The sequence below is a fragment of the Elephas maximus genome, chromosome 23, assembly GCF_024166365.1.
Source record: "Elephas maximus indicus isolate mEleMax1 chromosome 23, mEleMax1 primary haplotype, whole genome shotgun sequence".
Lineage (NCBI taxonomy): Eukaryota > Metazoa > Chordata > Mammalia > Proboscidea > Elephantidae > Elephas > Elephas maximus.
Window position 1 is genome coordinate 16,591,762 of NC_064841.1, and position 20,939 is coordinate 16,612,700.

The window sequence follows — 20,939 nt, forward strand, 5'->3', positions numbered from 1 at the left end:
TATAGAAGATGCTGGGACTCTTGGGACATCAGGTTCAGGTCAGCATTTCCGATTCACCTAAAGGCTAGTGCCACCTGCGAAAAGATATCTGCAAGCGTCCAAGGAACATTCCTGTGTCTTCAGTGCCTGAGGATGACAAGCTTATGAATTAAAGGGTCTGGAGTCAGTTTTAACAGGCGCCAACACTCTTGTCTTTTGAAAAAAAAAAAACTTTGTCTAGTCATAAAGGTGGACAGTGACTGGTGAAAGAATTTTGTCACCTAAACTATGAAGGATCAGTCAGCAAGATCTTGCAAAGACAGCATGCCGGGGCCTTGGGGAAGGAGCATTGTTCTTACCAGACTCGGACACTCATTTGCTACATGACCTTGGATAAATCTATTAACGTCCCTTGCCAAGTTCATCCACTTACAGAATGGGTATGTCCTTCTTGGTACTTAAAAGATGTTTTAAAGAAGGAAAAGACATTAGCCATTATCATGGATTGAATTGTGTCCCCAAAAAATATCTGTCAACTTCGCTAGGTCATGATTCCCAGTACTGTATGATTATCTACCATTTTGTCATCTGATGTGATTTCCCTATGTGTTATAAATCCTATCACTATGATATAATGGGATGGATTAGTGGCAGTTATATTGATGAGATCTACAAGATTAGAGAGTGTCTTAAGCCAATCTCTTCTGAGATATAAAAGAGAGAAGTGAGCAGAGAAACATGGGGACATCATACCACCAAGAAAGCAGCACTGGGAGCAGAGCATGTCCTTTGGACCCAAGGTTCCTGCGCTGAGTCACTCCCAGATCAAGGCAAGGCTGATGACAAGGACCTGCCTCCAGAGCCGACAGAGAAAGCCTTTCCCTGGAGCTGACACCCTGAATTTGGACTTGTAGCCTACTAGACTGTGAGAGAATAAATTTCTCTTTGTTAAAGCCATCCACTTGCGGTATTTCTGTTATAGCACAACTAGATGACTAAGACAACTGTCATCTAAAATTAACCTTTGATCTATAATAACTGAATGGAAAAAAAAAAAAAAGTCTTCCAGTAGGCATTGCTAATGGAAGAGTTGAGCGAGCCCTCCTAATAAATGCAAACTTAACACCTCCCTCCCCCATTGCTTTAATTCTCTTATTTAAACCAAATGTATCAAACCAGGTAAAGGACATTTTAAAAACTCTCCCAGTGTACTGGAGACAAATGCTTTGAAAATTAAGTTGATCAGAGCTGCTCAGAACTGAAAGACTTTCAGGGTCTCAATGTTCTGCTAAAAAGCATAAAAACCCACACGCTTTCAAAGAGCACCCCAGATCTACAGATACACCCATGCAGTGCCAAAATTTCCTTTTTGTTAGTGAGAAACAGGAAGTAATGATACAAACTGAAGTGAAAGAGATGTTATTAGCCATCATGAGAACCCTTGACAGTAAAAACTGACGCATAAAAACTAAACAAAGTACCCAGGGAGAAAGGCTGGGGATGGGCTGACATGCCAGTGCATCTCAACGTTCATTCTTCCAAAGTCTTACGCATGTTTGTAAGTCAAGTAACATGCTGAGAAGACAGACTTGAACTCTTTATGTGAACCGCATTATCAGAAGAACTGAACCTGGAGGCAGGCTGGCTAATTCCTCTCAGGCCCAGCTACCTGGCCCTAGTGGTCAATGTTACTTTGATTGTGGGGAGCAGAGTAAGTAGCTGGGGATCTATCCAGGTGCAGATAACTGAGATGGAGCACAGGCAATTCATTTCATAATTAAAGTCCTGGTGGCACAGTGGTAAAGAGCTACAGCTGCTTAACCAAAATGTCGGCAGTTCCAATCCACCTTGGAATGCTCCTTGGAAACCCTACAGGGCAGTTCTTCTCTGTCCTATTGGGCTGCTATGAGTCGACTTTGACATGATGGGCATGGGTTTGGTTTGTTTGTTTGTTTCTCTGCTTTTGTTAACTACCAATGTGTAGACACCATGCCTTGGAGGACCATTTACCTGCTAGATGTATTCTCATCAAACTATGGTTAACATCGTATCTATTCCTTCCTTCTTTCTTCTATTCACCCTTTTGGGAAATATTTGCTACATTTCCTTTGTGTGCCAACCTTGATGCTAGATACAGTGGCTATAGAGCTAAAAAAAACATATTCCCTGCATTGAAGGAACCTAATAAGAGTTGTGATTAGGGAAGGCCTAGGGTCGCTATTAGTTGGAATTGACTCGATGGCAATGGGTAGGATGCAATGAGTCCCTGGGTAGAACAGTTAAGCACCCCGCTATTAACCAAAAGGTTGGTGGTTTGAATCCACCCAGAGGTCCCTTGGAAGAAAGGCCTGGTGATCTGCTTCCAAAAGATCACAGCCATTAAAAACACTATGGAGCACAGTTCCACTCTGAAACACTTGGAGTCACCTTAAGTCAGATTTGCTGGCAACTGATTTTGGTTTAGGATACAATGGGAGGGGAACCTAACCCAGATTTGAGGAAAAGAGTCAGGAAAAGCTTTGTGGAAGTGCCACGTGAGCTGAATCTCAAAGAAATAAATAAACCAATGAAAAAATTAGGGAAAGTACATTCCGGACAGTTGGGAGAGTTTATGCAAAGGACTAGCAATCTGCAACTGTTCCAAGCATTCGGATATAGCTACTGTGTGCAGAACTTGAAGACAAAAAGAAAGAGATGGAGCAAGAGAAGTGGCCCAAATCAGGAGAGATTTTACAGGCCCTCCTAAGGAGTTGTGGGAGAAAGATGTGCCGGTCTGCTTCTGTAAGGATTACAGCCTTGGAAACCCTGTGGGGCAGTTCTACTGTGTCCTACAGGGTTGCTATGAGTTGGAATCAACTCAGCAGCAATGGGTTTGGTTTGGGGGTTTTTGCTAATGAGTTTGGACTTTGCACTGAAGATTACATGAAGCCACTGAAGGTTTTAAGCAGAGTGTGGTGAATAAATACGATCAACAATCAACAAAGTGAACAATTGGCTGGGAGATGGAGAAGAAAGAAATGAGGAGACCAGTTGGGAACATCCATTATGGTAAAACCCCAGGCTGAACATCAGGGGCACCAAGACAAGAGGAGTGAGGATAGAGTGGAGAAGAAAGATGAGACTTGGTGATCACTGGGTGTGAACAGTAAGAGCGAAGGAGGAAGCTGGGACAAGCCCTGCATTGGATGGGTGGATGGATGGGTGGGTGGACGGATGGAAGGACGGACGGACAGAAGGATGGATGGACAGATGGTGGTGAGAGGAACAGAGTGGGACTAGCATGTGTGGACAGGACAATTTAGTGACTAATTGCAAGCTTCATCCTGTCAGCAGATGGATTTGCAAACCTGAGGCTGGGAAGAGATACAGGATAGGGTAGTTGCAATTGCCCATGGAATGCCTTTTTGTGAGCTGAGAACACGGTCAAGGCCAGAGCCCTGCCTCGGGGAACATATGGGTTAATAGTGTTGGAGTTTGTAAAGCCTAATAAGAAACTCCAATGCCTAAACATAACATACCAGTGCTGGCTAACGCATACTGAGTACTTAGCAGGTGCCAGGTAGCACAAGGCTGTGTTAGTGATCTTATTCAATCCTCCAAACAACCCAAGGGAGCGTCTTCCATTATTATCCTCATTTTTCAAATAAGCAAACTGAAGTTTGTAGAGATACACAAACTTGCCCAAGGTAAGACACTAGTGAGGAGTCAAGTTTTAAATCTAGTTTTTACAGAGGACAAACCCTTTAATGACTGTACATACAATGGTTTGATACCACATACTAGTTACAAAAAAAGAAAGAGCCTTTTTTTCCCTTCTACTCTTTGTCAAGAAACAGATGAAATTTAAAAATGTAAACACTAGAAGAAGAAACTTAGAGGAAGCAAGAAGCAAAGTACCGTTGTAAAATTGCATCAGAAAGAGCCTCAGCCACATCTTCCCTGGTGGCGTCAGGGGGGCAAAAGGGCAACGTGGGAACAGAGGTCAGTTAGCCCAGTCTTTCCTTTCCTCATCTGACAGCCACATGCTGACATTTTAGTGTAGTTCATGCCACATGGGAAAGAATGACCCAGGGTGGGTGGCCCAGGGGCCAAGATGCTGAAGAACAACAAACTTCTAGGCAGAGTGGAACTTTGACAAAAGAGCTTATTTTCTTCAGTGAATTATCAAAAAACAAAGTACTCGCTCACTTTCTTGACATCAGACAAGACTGTTCTCACATGTTTCTCACTCTTTTTTTTTCCTGAAAATCCATACCACAGCAAAGTGGTCTTGAGCGTGGTCTTATTTTCCATGGTTTGCAGTGTTCAGATGCAGGCCCAGCAGGTGCGTGACCTCATCTCAGAGAGGGGATTCTTGAGGGGAACTTGCTGATGTGCCCCTTCCATGGAATCCCACAGAGGGTTTGTGTTTTCCTTCTTTACTCCACATGACTGACTGGATCCACCACCTCAGGAACCAATTTGTTTAAGGTGTGTGTTTTTCTTCACTAAACACAAGACTGGCCTCTCTCTCTCTCTCTCTTTGTCTCTCTCTCTCATACACACACGCACACACACACACATCCCTTCCTTTCTAGCAAAATCGTATTGCCTTGGTGAGGACTGCAGTGAAGCAGAAAACAAATGCAGGAAGTGACAGACGACACAGCATTTGTTCAATTAGCAAAACGAAAATTACAAGCGCTGATGGTGACCACTCATGTTGAACAACCAGCTCAGCAAAGAGCTGGGCTCCACGTCCCTCTGATCTAATTGGAACCATTCACGCCACGAGTGACCTGCCTTCCCCTGCAGCTTAGCACGCTGCAGTGCTCATGCTCTCTCGGGTGTTAGTGAGGGATGTGAAGCCATCAATAGTTGCGATTAAGCCTCGGATCAAGCTGTTCAGAGGCACCATATTTCATCAATTCTCAGACACACCTTTTCCCCCCTACATTTTAACATCTTTAAACTTAGGATGTGTCTTAGAATCAAGGCCTCTGCATGTACAAACTTTTGTCATGGCTGTTCACATTGTCATTTCAACTGAGTTAAATGTATGGTTGCAACTATGGGTGCTGAGGTTCAATGATACTTTTAAAATGTTCTCAAAAGACGACCCTACATTTTGGCATTCGGACAAAAAGCTATTGTGTATGCAGAAAGACAGAAACAGAGGAGCAAGGTATACATTTGACATCCGTGAAACAAATATTTGTTGTTACAGGAACAACTGCAATTCCATGCTTTTTCACAAAGCAACAACCAAGTGCTTTACAGACCTGAAAAAAGGGAGAAATCTGCAGGAAAATAAAGCCGTTACATTTGCCTCAAGTCAAGCAATGGAACGAATGAAGCAATGCAGGCAATGAAGGCGGGAGTAATTGCCAAATACCTCAGAAGAAATAAGAGAAATTTCAAAGCAATAAGAGGCTAGTATTACAGACTGAAGGGCCATGCAGGACTGCTGTTAAGACATTATGTCATGGATTGAATTGTATCCCTCAAAAATATTGGTCAACTTGGCTAGACCATGACTCCCAGTATTGTGCAATTGTCCACTATTTTGTTATCTGATGTGATTGTCCTATGTGTTGTAAATTCTACCTCTATGAGGTTAATAAGGTAGGATTAAAGGTGCTTATGTTAATGAGGCAGGACTCAATCTACAAATTAAGTTGTTTTAAGTCCATCTCTTTTGAGATATAAAAGAGAAGAGAGCAGAGACAGGAGGACCTCAAACCACCAAGAAAGTAGCGCCAGGAGCACAGCATGACCTTTGGGTCTGGAGATTCTGCACAAAGAAGCTGCTAGACCAGGGGAAGATTGATGACAAGGACGTTTCTCCACAGCTGACAGAGAGAGAGAGAGCCTTCCCCTACAGCTGACACCCTAAAGTCAGACTTCTAGCCTCCCAGAAAGTGAGGGGATATATTTCTCTTTGTTAAAGACATCCACTTGAGGCATATCTGTTATAGTAGCACTAGATAACTAAGACACATTATGTCAGAGTCTAAAATACCTTCTTTTTTTCTTAGAGGTTTGTAAAATAATGTTGCATTTTATACTCAATGGTTTCTTAAGTTTGATGGAATACAGTATGTTGAGAATAAATTTTACCCCCAGGAAAACACGTAAGTACCCTTGAAAGTACTTGAGAATATGCATTTAGGTAATAGGGTGAGTTCACATTTCCTGAGATAGAAGCCACTTGAAGACTTTGATTAGGGACAGAGATATGTTCTGAACACCCAAAGGCTTCACGTGCCCTATAGCAGACTTTATCGGTTGCCATTTCCCCACACTGTCTTCCTTGCTAACAGAACCGAGAGGTGATTCAGGGCTTAGGTGGCCTTGTGCTTCAGAGGAGACTTGGTTCTTCTCCACCCCAGAGAATCTTTCTTAATCAGGTCCACCGTGATGATCTTGTTTCCTTCCCATTGGTTGGTTTAGGGGCGGGTATGTGACTCAGTTCTGACCAATGAGATGTAGCACAGGCCATGGGGAAGGTTTGTGGGATTTTTAAAAAGATGCATGAGAAGAAGCCTGTTTTCCCCCTCCAGACTTGGTGATGTCTGAACCTACTGTAGCCATCTTGCAGCCATGACAGAGGTTAGTTGAAGAACCGAGACACACACTGAAGACAGCAAAGAAGGAAGGTGGAGAAGAACTGAGTCCTTGGTGACATCTCTGAACTACTGTATTAAGCTTACCTACAGAATGGCTTCTGGTCATATGAGATACTAAATGTTTAATCCATTGTTACAGTTGTGTTTTCTATTACTTGCAGCCCAAGTCACCTCAATGATACATTCCCACCTCTCCACTACTGTCACCACAACACCTTCCCTCCTGCACCTCATGAAATTCCCACTTTGGATGAATCAATAGAAGTGCAAATTCTAAAATGAGGAATGGGAAAGTCCTGTTCAACTCTGAGCCTGTCGGTCAACATCTACGGGAGTTTGTCAAACTCTAAAGGCCATCCATTCATGGGCGGGAGGGGAGGCACATATGAAGAAGCACATGGACAAAATGGAAATGGAACCTGTCCAAAGGAGGGCAACTGATATTTGTTTATTTTCTTGAATGAATTCATTGAGGGAATTGCCAGAGTGGTAACATCAAAATCATGTGAGAAAGGAATAGTTAGAAAATATTTTATGTTTCCTGGGGAAAGTCTTGCCTGGGCTGGTGAAGGAGTCTTTTCAGGAAATTGAAGGAGTAGCCTGTGTAAGAGGGATGATGCTGTTTCTGGTGGCCCCAGAGGATAAGACTAGAATCACTATTATAATTCATTCATTCATTCAATGTGCTATATAGAAAGTAAAATAAGGAACAGAATTCCAAATTAAATATAACAGTAAGAGATGACATTTTTGAGGCAGTTATATTTAAACTGGGGCCTGAAGGATGAAAAGGAGACAGTACTCAGAGGGGGGAGGAGAAGAAAATTTCAGGCAGGGTAACAGCTTTTGCAAAGACCCTGAGGCAAGTGGAGGTTGGCATATTTGGGGAACTCAAAAGCAGCCAGAGTGTCTGTAGTGAATGAGGCAAGAGGGAAAGGAAAGATGAGGAAACTGAGGTCTAGAGAAATGAAGTCATTGACTCAGCACTTTTCAGGCTCAATGCAAGCTACTGGAGATAGAAAATGAGTGGGCAGAGTACCAGTCCTCAGGAAGCTTATAATCTAGTTGAGAAAACAACGAAAATACAACATACAATAAACAATTCCTCTGATAAAATTAGAAGCCCTGGCAGCACTATGATTAAGCACTCAGCTGCTAACTGAAAGTTTGGTGGTTCAAACTCACATAGTGGCTTTGCAGGAGGAAGACCTGGTGGTCTGCTTCTGTAAAAATTACAACCAAGAAAACCTTATGGGGCAGTTCTACTGTGTTACATGGGACAGCTGGAAGTCGGAATCAGCAAAAGGCACCCAACGACAACCAAAACCCACTGTCATCAAGTCAATTCAAAATCATAGCAACCCTGTAGGACAGAGTAGAACCGCCCTACAGGGCTGTAAACCTTTATGGAAACAGACTGTCACATCTGTCTCCTGCAGAGCAGCTGGTGGGTTTGAACTGCCAACCTTTTGCTTAGCAGCTGAGCACTTTAACCACTGTGCCACCAGGGCTCCTCCCCAACAAAAACAACAATAAAATTATGTTTAAGGTACCACAGGAACCCCGAGGAAGTGAGGAACCTTAGGAGTGTGAACAAGTTATAGAGGCATATGATGGGGTCAGACTAGGACCAATGGACATTGAGGTGCCTAAAGGACATCAGAAAAGAAAGACTATAGATGAGATGGATTGACGCAGTGGCTACAAGAATGGGTTCAAATATAGCAACCACCCTGAGGATGGCACAGGATCAGGCAGTGCTTCATTTTGTCGTACATAAGGTCACTATGAGTCAGAACCAACTCGACAGCACCTAATAACAAGGTAGATCCAGGTGGTGATGTCAGTATGGGGCTTCTCAGACCTTAATGTGCACACAAATCACCCAGGGAGCTTGTTAAAATGCAACTTCTGCTGTAGCAGGTCTGGAATGGAGCCTGGGATTCTGCATTTCTAACAACTCCCAGGTGGTACAGATACTACCTATCCTCAGATCATATTCATACTCTGGGTCGCAGGGTCAAATAAGGCAGTTGGATAAACAGGTCTCAGATACTTGCCCTCCAGCCTTTTCCCACCCCATTCCATCGTCTACTGTCTGAACAGAGTTAGGACTGGAGACTGTTGACAGAATAAAGGGGGATCTCCAGACAGGAACACTTCACTGGAAGGCCACTCTAGATAGTCACCTTAGCAGAGAGAGGAAGATGCAAAGAATTCATCCACTCTTTCTTTCCTTCAACTCATATTCATTCATGTGCCTTTTTAAGGGAATACAAATTCCAGTGACTCAATCCCCATTGCAAGATTTAACGATACGGATCAGTGTGTCCAATTAGCCAGGAGTTGTGGCCTTGAGGGCAGGTGATGGAACAGACAGGTTTCACTACAATGGTTGAAAACCAAAAACGTAATTTAAGTAAGGGCTAAGATGCTCAAAGGGGAACCAGAGCTAGATGGAGAGGAGGCTAGAGCTGAAAGAAAGTGTCCCAAGATCCTTTCCCTTCTTCAAGACAGCATCTAGACCCACTCTAGATAAGAATAAATTATAAATATGCTGAATCTACAATCCTGGGAGACTATTTTATCCTTCAGGCATTCTAGCCCCAGTGCCCATGTCCTGTGAGTCTTCCAGGGACCTACAGAAATGTTTGAGGCCAGAATATAAAATAATTGACTCCCAAATATGAAAAGAAACCAACAAAATATAAATTCATAACTATTTATTGCCAAAATACAGTATTCTTTTAACCTCATTAATTGTTCGATTTAGTATTCATAAAAATTTCATTACATCTGAAAACTATTTGTACGTTAGGATTGCTCACCTTGCAGAAAATCCTGAGCAGATATGATGATTGCCAAAAAATCCTAGCAAGTTGTCCATTAAGTAAGTTTCCAAGTAGCCAATAATTTGTAAAGAATCATACAGAAATCCTTTTCTTATTATACAGCAAGGTAGATTTTCTAATGTAGAGGCAGGTGTCCATTGATATGTATAATGTGATGTGAGATCTGGAACCTGGTGTTCACCTTAAAATGTGACAGTTCTTTCTCAAAAACTATAGGCTGAGAAAAGGGAGATGGTTGCCCACGTGACAATAACTGTCCATGTGAAAATTAGGGAGGTTTTTAGGGTATTACTGTGATGATTAAGGTTATGCGTCAACTTGGCTGGGCCCTGATTCTCAGTGGCTTGGCAATTATGTAATGATGTAATTGGGCAGTTATATAATGATGTAGTTATCCTTCATTTTGTGATATGATGCAATCATCTCCATTGTACGATCTGATATGATCAGCCAATCAGTTATGAGGGGAGTTTCCTCAGGGGTGTGGCCTGCACCCAATATACACGGATGTTCTGGCAAAGCTGGCTCTTGCTCGCTCTGAATCTTGCATCTGGCTCATCACCATCTGACCTCTGATCCTGGGATTCATCAGCCTCCACAGCCTACGAGCCAGCAGCCTACCATCTTATCTGCTGATCTTGGATTCGTCAGCTTTTGCAGCCTGTGAGCCAGCAGCCTGCCATCTGACATGCAGATCTTGGGTTCATCAGCCCCTGCAGCTACATGAGTCAGGAGAAGCCTCCAGCTTGATGTCTGACCCACAGACTTGGGACTTGCCAGCCTCCACAACCGTGTTAGCCATTTCCTTGAGATAAATCTCTCTCTCTCTCTATATATATATATATGCTTCACTGGTTTTGCTACTCTAGAGAACTCAGCCTAAGCCAATTACTCAGTCATCTAAGAATAGAAGAGACTGGTTAATTCATTCACTCCACAATATTTATTAAGCACCTATGTGCCAGACGCTATTCCAGGCAAAGGGATACAACAGTATCAAAGTTATAGTTGCAGGTAGCAGTGTGATAAAATAGTAAGTTGAGATAAAGCTCAGGTGAGCCTAAAGCCAAAAACCAAGCCCATTGCCGTCGAGCCGATTCCAAGTCATGGTGACCCTATAGGACAAAGTAGAACTGCCCCATAAGGTTTCCAAGGAGCGGCTGGTAGATTCAAACTGCCAACCTTTTGGTTAGCAGCCACGTTCTTAGGCACTGTGCCACCAGGGCTCCAAACAGGTGAGCCCAACTAAAGGAAAATGGACCCAAAGTCCTATGTGGAAGGCCTCTCTGGTTTCCTCGATGGGGATGAAGAAAATTCACATTGTTTAAGCACCTATTTTGTGCCAGACTCTGTGTTAAGTGCTTTCTTTGTCATCGTTTTTGTTTAATTCCCTTGACAACTCTGTAAGGCCTCATTATTCTTACATGAGTGACTAAGGAAACTGAGGCTCACAGGGTTTGGCCACCTGCCCAAGATGAAACAGCTAGTCAGGCAGTGGGTCAGTTAGGATTCAAGCCCAGGTGTGTCTGATTCCAAAACTGTACTCCTTCCCTCAAACACTGCTCCTGAGGGGCAGCCAGTCCTGACCACTTCACACGTGGGTGGTGAGAGCCAAACTGACGAGGGTGGTGAGAGCCAGACAGATAGGGCTGCGCTGCCAGTGCTGTAGTGTTGTACCTCTTTGCCACAACTCATGGACACAGGCCCCAACCCAGCCTGGATTTGTCAGAGAACCCCTGACAGTGGCCTGAAGGTCCTAGAAGTGCTTTGCCTCTATCCCCACTACCCCTTAAGGGAATTATCCTCTCTGGCCTGGGGCAGGGTTATCTAGCAACTGGAGATGCTCCCAGCCCTGCTGGGGTCCAGCCAGGCCCTCCCCAATACTTCTCTGGCCTTAAAATGGTGATCTGTGATGACAACAATGTTGCGCCTTTGGGATCGGAGTTCAAATGTACCACATCCTTGATGAGCATGGTGAAGTGCTTCTTGTTCTCCTCGAAACCCCCAGCCAGTAGCAGGCCTGAGGGGGCAGTGGATGGGCCTCTCCCGGGCCCTGCTACTCAGCCAGCCTCAGGCTTCTTCCTCCCCATGTCCACTGTTTGGCTCAGGTGATGCCTGGGTCTGGTTGTCTCTCAGGGTCAGATGCCAGAAACAACTATCCAATGGGTCTTAACTGCCCACTTCTGCCCACTCTTCTGGAGGACCTCCTCCTAAGGCTGCCGGGAAAATGGTTAATGACCTTTCCTGGCCCATTTCTGTTGATCAAGCAGAAGTCTCTTAAAAGTGAGCAAAGAAAGCAAGCTGCTGTCCGCTTATTTTTCTTGCTTTCATTCCTTCCCACCCCCCCCCCAAAAGTAATTAAGTATAAAGAAAGAGGCAGAATCATTATGTTCCCTTTCCTTCCTGTGAAAAACCTACTGTACAGAATCAGGTAGGGAGGGCATTAGAGGGGTAGGGTACTAGACCCATATTTGGACTTTTTCTATCTTAATACCTAAGACAGAAGTCAGTCTTCCTATGCTAGGGGCAGCTGCAGGGACCATGGTGAAGATCTGGTCAGAAGTCAAAGCAAAGCAAAGCAAATGAAAACCATGCTGTCTTGCAGTAAGAGAAGTTGATCCCAGCCCACCTCAAGAACATACCAACATAGGCTCGTTCTTTCTCTCTTTCCAGCTGGCTTTCTTTAGAAGACACCACCAGTCAGTCACCTACCCAATATCCATTCTCCTTTTCTTCTCCATGTTGAAAATCTTCACTTCCAAGCTTTCTTGCAATTAGGCAGATTTGGCCAGTCCATGTCTTTTTGTCTTTCCAGCTTCCCCTTCATCCTGTGACAATCTTGGACACAATGACCCAAGACGTGGTGGTCAAAATAGGCTGACTTTCAAAATATGAAGTCCACCAGGTTAAAAAATACCTACAAGTCTTATTCCTTAAGACTATTTGGAATTTATTTTCATAAATGATACAAAATAAGAATCCACTTTAATTTTCTTCCAGATGGATAGCCTGTTCTGCTCACATTATTTATTCTTTGTCCACTGAATTGAAATACCACATTTTCTTGTATGAAATTCTCATCTAAAAGGGAATCTCTTTCTAAATTGTCCATCTATATTCTGATTTATATAACTATCCCTATGCCTATATAATACAGAATTATTATGGTGGCTTTTTAGTGTGACAGTCTGCTTTCATAAAGATTACTGCCTAGGAAACGCTATGGGGTAGTTCTACTCTGGCCTATAGAGTTGTTGTGTGTCCGAATCAACTCGACAGCAATGAGTTTTTTGTTTAATACCTGTTTTAGTGCCTCCTTACTATGTTTCTTTTTACACTTTATTGGCTATTCATAGTCATTTTCTCCTCCATATGAAATTTAAGATCATCATAATCAACTACCTCCCAAAAGCCCTCATTGAGATTCTAATTGGAATTGCATAAGTTAACATATTTACATTGACATATTGATTTTTCTATATTAATTCCCCCATACAAGACCATGATAATTTTTTCTATTTATTCAGATGTTTCTTTTATTTAATATTATAGTTTTAATAAAATATCCTTTTATTTAATATAATAGTTTACTTCATATAGGTGCTGACCTACATGGCGTTGGCATTTTAAATGGAATGTTTTCCTATTTCCATTTCTAGATTCTTATTTCCAGAGTACTGAAAACTTGTATCCAACCGTATTACCAAGTTCTCTCAACTCTTCCAGTCATTTTTAAAACTAGAGTTTCTCCGTTTTTCTACGTGTAGAATCATATGATCAGTTTAGCTCTTTTTTTCTCCACTGCTTATATGTATTATTTTATTAGTTTGCTTAGTACATTCACTTGAATCTCCAAAACAATATTGGACAATGAAGGTTAATAGTTGACATCATATCCAGTTTCTGATTTTCATTCTCTTCAGTATTTCATCAAGTAGAATATTTACTGTTTTGTTCTCAAAAGAAGTCTTTCTCTACTTGTACACCAGAGTTCATTGCACTGTTCACAATAGCCAAAAGTGAAACAGCCTAAATGCCCATCAACAGATGAAGGGATAAACAAAACGTGGTACACACATACAATGGAATATTACTTATGAAGAGATATGAAGTTCTGATATATGCTACAACATGGGTAAACCTTGAAAACATTGTATTGAGTGAAATAAGTTAGAAACAAAAGTAGAAATAGTGTATGATCCCATTTATATGAAATGACCTCATCAAATAAGCAAATACATAGAGACCAAAGTTTATTAGTGGTTACCAGGGATGGGCTTACCAAGGATGCTTAAAGGCCACTGAGTCCCTGTGAAGGGTGATGCAAAATTTTGAAAATGAGTAGTGGTGGTGGTTGTACAACATGGCGAACATAAATAATGTCGCTGAGTTGTACGTGTGAAAATGGTTGTAGTGGCAAATGCTTTGTTGTGTCATACATATCTTACTATGGTTTTTTTAAAGTAGCCTTTATCATATTTTGTTTTTATCATATTTAGGTTTTTTTATTTTATTGCCATTTATTTAGTTTTTTTAATAGCAATAACTGCTGGTTGTTTTTTAATTAAATGCTTACTCAGCATTTACTGCTTGGATCATGTGATTTTTCTCTTAGTTTATTGATAATTTGTTTATACTGATAAATTTTTGAGATCCAACCATCCTTGCCTTTCTTGCCATTCATTTGCAACTTACTGTATTCTTTTTGCTAATATTTTATTTTTATTTTTTGTGGTTATATCCATAAGTAATATTGGTCTATAGGCTTTGTGTACTATTTGTGCCAAAAATGGGTTTGGTATTAACATTATGCTAGTTTTGTTAAATGAATTTGGGAGACTTCCATCTTTTTTCTATGATTCAAAATCATTTAAATAACATCGGCATTATCTGTTCCTCAAAGGTTAAATATTATTCAGCTGTGAAATCTAATCCTGGTGCCTTTCATACTGTAGATCTTTAAGTGCCTTTCTAAATTTTTTCCACAGTAATTGTTCTTTCAAATTTTCCACTTCTTCTTGGATCAGTTTTAGAAATAATATTAGTCTGGTCATTCTTCTTTTCTAGATCAGGGGTAAACAAACAATAGCCCACAGCCCTTGAACTAAGAATGGTTTTCCCACAGCCCTTGAACTAAGAATGGTTTTCCCACAGCCCTTGAACTAAGAATGGTTTTTAAATGGTTACATCTTAAATGGCTATATAACCAATGGAAACCCTGGTGGCGTAGTGGTTAAGTGCTACGGCTGCTAACCAAAGGGTCGGCAGTTCGAATCCACCAGGTGCTCCTTGGAAACTCTGTGGGGCAGTTCTACTCTGTCCTAGAGGGTCGCTATGAGCTGGAATCAACTCGACAGCACTGGGTTTTTTGGGTTTATATAACCAATTGTTATCTAGTCAATTCCCACACATGGCACACCATATATGTTAGAGCAGGGCTATGCCCCATATCAATGACTGATTTTTCTAAAGTAGATCACAGGCCTTTCTTGCAAACTGCCTCTGGGTGAACTTGAACCTTCAACCTTTTGGTTAGCCGCTGAGCACATTAACCATTTGTATCGCCCTAGGACTCTAAGTGGTTATATAAGTACCTAAACAATATCCTTGATTTTGCCTCTTAGCTCACAAAAGTCTAAAATATTTACTACCTGACTCTTTACAGAAAAAGTTTGTCAACCCCTGTTCTTGATTTTCAAAAATCTTGCCAATGGTTGTTTTAATCTCTGCATTATCTGTGGTTCTGTCTCATAATCTTGTATGTTTTTGTCCTCACATTTTTTTTTTTCTTAATCAGGCTCATGAAGGGTTTAGGTATACATTTTTTATCTTTTTTTAAGAACCAGTTTTTATCTTTATTTATACATCTACTCTTGGTTTTCTATTTCATTAACTTTAGCTTTTGGCTATGTTACCACATTTCATCATTATTTTGGATACCAGTGAGACAAAATGCTTTCTCATAAACTGGGACATAAGGCCTTCTTATCACTTAGAGTGTTTATTTTGTACTTGTTGAAAGAGCTCTTTTAGATTTATTTAGTTATAAATTTTAATCCTATCCCTCTTGTGAATCCATAAAAGGAAAATATAGTCCAAAAAAAGTTGCTTGGGGTGTTCCCAAAATGTCTTCTCATTGAGAGCCCAGCTCTTTGGAATCACTTGCCCACTTAATCATCAATGTTCATATTTTTCCATCCAATATTATCCTCTGGGCTGCCAATGCAGCATGTCTTATAAGAGTGTTGCACTATTGTTTCCAAGATTTTCTTCCAAACAGATGATTCCCATTTTGCAAATCTCAGTGCTAGTTCTAGCAACTGAAAATTTTCAGACATCAGCCAGTACTCATAGTTCTTCCTCAAACAGTGCTTAAATGGTTTTTTGACTGACATCCAAGGGGATTTCAATCATGCCACCAAGAAGAACAGCCAAGTTCTTACATGTCCAGGCAACAAGCAACAACAACTGCATCACACTGCTGCATGCTCAACAGAAATTGAGGACACAGCCTGATTTCAGAGATGTCAAAATAAAAAATAAAGTGAGCCTTGAATCCATGAAATAGAGTAATCCTCAATTCCTGGTTTATTTTATATCTTTTTTTTTTCTAATTTGTTAAGGTCAGTAGTATGTTTCTTTACTTTTAGTCTTCTATAATAACGAAGAAATTCAAGGCTGTGAATTTTTTTCTGAGAACAGACTTTGCAGTGACTGTTACATTTTAGTATATTTTCATTGCTTTTAAACAGACTGTAAATTCCATTTTGATTTCCAATTGTACCCAAGTGTTATGTTTTTTTTCTTATTTACTTTCCAGTATTTGTTTTTAATTTTATTGGATTACCAAAAAAACCCAGAACCAAACCCAGTGCCATCGAGTCGATTCCAACTCATAGCAGCCCTATAGGACAGAGTAGAACCGCCCCATAGAGTTTCCAAGGAGTGGCTGGTGGATTCAAACTGCCGACCCTTTGGTTAGCAGCCATAGCACTTAACCACTACGCCACCAGGGTTTGCTTTACTGGATTATGACTATACAGTTTACCTTGTGAAATCTCTACCTTTAAAAATGTGTTAAGCTGTCTTTTGTGGTAACATATGTAACTTATTTCTACAAACTATTTGGAGGCCCGGTGGTACAGTGGTTAAGAGCTCGGCTGCTAACCAAAAAGGTTGGCAGTTCAAATCCACCAGCCACTCCTTGGAAACCCTATGGGGCAGTTCTACTCTGTTCTATAGGGTCACTATGAGTTGGAGTCGACTCGACAGCAATGGGGTATGAATTTTTAATGGACAGCCAAAAACATATAATGTTTATTTGAAGAAAACAAAATTAAAATAAGCTTCACAGTAGGAGTTAAGGAGCCCTAGTTGCCCAGTGCTTAAGCACTTGGCTACTAACTGAAAAGTTAGTGGGGAGAACCTACCAGCCTCTACGAGGGAGAACGATGTGGCAATCTGTTTCCGTAAAGACGACAGCCTTGGAAACACTATAGGGCGGTTGTACTCTATCCTATAGAGTCACCATGAGTCAGAATCGACTCGACGGCAGTGGGTTTGGTTTTTTTTCTTGGTAAAAGTTAAAATCAGTTTGATGATTCTTTCATTGAATTCCTCTGTCTTTACTGATTTTTTGTTTGTTTGTTCTACTAGTTATAAACAACTCATAACGAGTCAGAACTGATGGTTTGGTTTGGTTTGGTTTTACGAACAACTAAAAAAATCAAGAAATTTCAAGAAGCCCAGTGTTTCTGGTTAATATGGGACGTTACATGGAGGGTTTTTTTTGTTTGTTTGTTTAACTGACTCTTTTTGAACCACATGGTCACAGGGGCCTAACTATGGAAAATAGTGCCTAGGGCAATTAGTGTTAAAATGCTGAATGATCTCTTACAGCTGGTGACGAAAACTGTGATGGCCAATGCTGTTGCTGGGTGCCGTCCAGTTGATGCCAACTCATAGCGACCCTACATGACAGAGTACAACTGCCCCATAGGGTTTCCAAGGCTGTAATCTTTATGGAAGCAGACTGCCACATCTTTCTCCCATGCAGCAGCTGGAGGGTTGGAACAGCCTACCTTTTGTTTAGCAGTCAAGTACTTAACCACTGTGCCACCAGGGCTCAATAAAACCCGTTGATGTCAAGTTGATTGCGACTTATAGTGACCCAATAGGACAGAGTAGAATTGCCTCATAGGGTTTCCAAGAAGCAACTGGTGAATTTGAACTGCCAACCTTTTTGTTAGCAGCCGAGCTCTTAACCACTGTGCCACCAGTGCTCCGTAGGGCTCAATATATGGCCAATAAAATCCTTTGCTGTCTAGTTGATTCTGACTCATAGTGACCCTATAGAACAGAGTAGAATTGCCCCATAGGGTTTCCAAGGGGCGGATGGTGGATGCAAACTGCTAACCTTTTGGTTAGCAGCTGTAGCATTTAACCACTATGCATAGAAACTGCTAATTGGCACCCTGCCTTAAGCAGTGCCCAGGGCATGCACATGACTCTCAGAGCACAGCACCCTACCTGCCCCCCAACCACCTTAGTTAGGCCTCTGTGAGGTCAAGCAAAGGTCAAAGTGCAGCCAAAGCTTTAGAAGTCAGGATGGTGGCTACTTCTGCAGGCTTGTGATGGAAAAGGGCTATGAAGAGAGGTTCTGTGATCCTGGCAATACGCTGTTGTTGTTTTATTACCTGTCTGAGTGGTTACATAGGTGTGTCCAGTTTGTGAAAATTCATTGAGCTACATACTCTGATTTATATATTTCTATACATATGTTATTTGTCATTTAAAAAAGGGTTTTCTTTTAATGTAACCATCAGATAGAGTTACTTGATGTCATTCCTTCTCTCCCTATTGCCTGCTCTCTCCAACAAATACTGACCTTAAAAAATATCAGTTCCACCTTTAGACCCTTGTCTGTGAAAACTGCTTTACGTTCCTGCTCCCTCTTTTCTTTGGAGTTCTTTCCCCATGTATGAGTCAGAATAGGTTAACCTGTACTTTAACCCCAACACGTCTGTGGCTGCAGCTGCTCATGCGAAGCCCTCTGTAGGTCAGGAGAACCTCTTCTGTCTTGTAACTAGTCCATCTAGAAAACATAACCTTTAAAGGTCATAGTGGCGGGTCCACCCAAGAGGATGTTAGGAACCAGGTCTCTAAGAGGTATACACTATTCCGCTGTCCTCCGATGGCCAGAACTCAATCACGCAGCAAGGGAGGCTGTTCGTTTGGCTTCTGGTCTCCTGCCTTAAGAGACTTGAAGAGCATGTTTCGCTTCTCAGCCCTGCAACCTTCCCTGCTGTGCAAGACACCCCTAATCCTGCAAAATGCTTTTATGCTCAAGAAGCTGGTATCTTAAATCTCTATTTCTTTATCATGAAACCAAATGATGTATGTAAACAGTTTGCTTTATTAAAGAAAGCAAAAAGATCTCAACTCAATGCCAACAACAACATCTCTTTGTCCATTTTTTTATTTTTAACATCTTGAGTTTTGTGTGGACATTTCTTAGCATTTGTCGAATTTACTTCGAATAGCGTATATAAGCAATATATTAAAAGAATCCAACTCAAGTGATGTAACCAATAAATAGCTTGATAGTTTCTTCTCTTACAATCCAGACTCATTCTGTGAAGTTCATTTTCCTCTGCCCAGTAGATGAAACGTAAGGCAAGTCCTATGGTTTCATGGTCACTCGTCATTAATAAAAAGGTTTTCAGCTATTTCTTGTCATGAAAACAGTTTCCGTTCAAGTCCCATGTAATAGTCACAAGATTCAACTTCATTTAGAATTAAATATTCTTCCTGTCCTCCAAGTCAGACTATTTTGAGAAGGGAATAAGTGGGGTCAACTCTTCTTCTCTTTCTCCATTTGAGCTTCTATTCTCCTCCTTCATCCTCAAGGCTGCTTCCACCACCCCTAGCATAGGAAAGCAGGGAGAAGAAAGAGGCAGAAAGGTTCTTACTAGACAGATACTGTCAGCAGTTGGTTGGTATGAGGGTTAATTCCAGCAAGCCTGGAATAAACCTGAGCTGCTTTACTCAAAAAAGAAATGTACCTGCATGGCACTGGCTCCTGATCAAGGCAGGATTAACAGTGTTACTTTATAACACTGTTTGGGGTGGTTTATGCCAACTTGTCGGCATTGTTTATTGACAACAGTAAGGTTGATGATTTGCGTCTGGTCTTGGCAAGACTCCTCAAAAGGCTCTGCCATTAGGGCTAGTTGCATAGCAAAAATATGCCTGCGTGACCAGTTCCCTGGTTCCTAGGTAATCCTGTGCATACATCTGTGGGTCCTGATCTGAGAAAGCAAGGGCATCCTGCTACAGCCCTTACAGGAGCTTGTACTTGGTCTCTTCTGATACTTTGTAGTGAGGCAGCCTTTGGCTGCGATACATATTCTTGCCTTGATACTATAACTGTATTTTATCCTTTCTGCAACAGGCAGAAGGTTAGTAAGCATTGTCATTTGGGATCTCATGAGTCTTCTTAGGAGCAAATAGTTAACCTGCTTGGCTGCTAACCAAAAGATTGAAGGTTTGAGTCCACACAGAGGTGCCGTGGAAGAAAGGCCTGGTGATCTACTTCTGAAAAATCAGCCATTGGAAAGCCTTCTGATTACAGTTCTACTCTGACACGTATGGGTCACCATGTGCCGGAATTGACTTAACAGCAACTGGTCCAACTGGAGTCTTCTTTAGCAGTCAAACCCTAACAGCAACCCTCAGTGCCTTCTAGGATTGGTAGCTGTATACAACTGGTACTTTGTTTCAAGGGGCATTTTTGTGAGTTCTTCAGAGATCCTCCCCAACACTAGGTCTCTCCCATTAACCAGGCCCAGCAGTACCCAACGGCACTCTGCTGGGGTACCTTGCCCTTCCAGGCAGTCCTCTTGAATGGTACCTAAGACCACCCTCATCAGCTCTGTCACACTTGTGGGCAACATCTGGTCAAAAGGAATCATGAATTCTTTGCCCCAGCCAAAGTGAAAGTCATCCCCTTGGCAGCAACATCCTTTCACTCCTCTGTCAAAACAATAAAGCAACCACAGGCTTTTACCTTTCTGATGTCTCAGACGTGACTCAGACGTCAGTACACACATACCCACACATGTCAGTTCACTGGGTGGCCCCATCGAAGGTCTCTCCCTAGACTTGAGGCAAAAGAAAAATATCCCATTTTTCCAAACAAAAATATTCTTCTCATCACTATTCAACCCTTTTATATCCCTAGTATGGCTAAGGGGATAAGAGGCCCCTAACTGGTTTTGAACACCTCCTTTGCAAGACCTGCTTGGTGGTCTCACATCTCACATTGGAATGTAAATTAATATCATTGCCACGAGGCCGAGCCAAAACTGATACCAAAAAAGTTTTATTTTAACATTCTAAGAGAACTTGAAGCACTTACTGATGGAGAGCAAAGGCCACAGCCTTCAGTATGGATCACACCTCAACGTAAAGAAAATAAAAATCCTCACAACTAGACCAA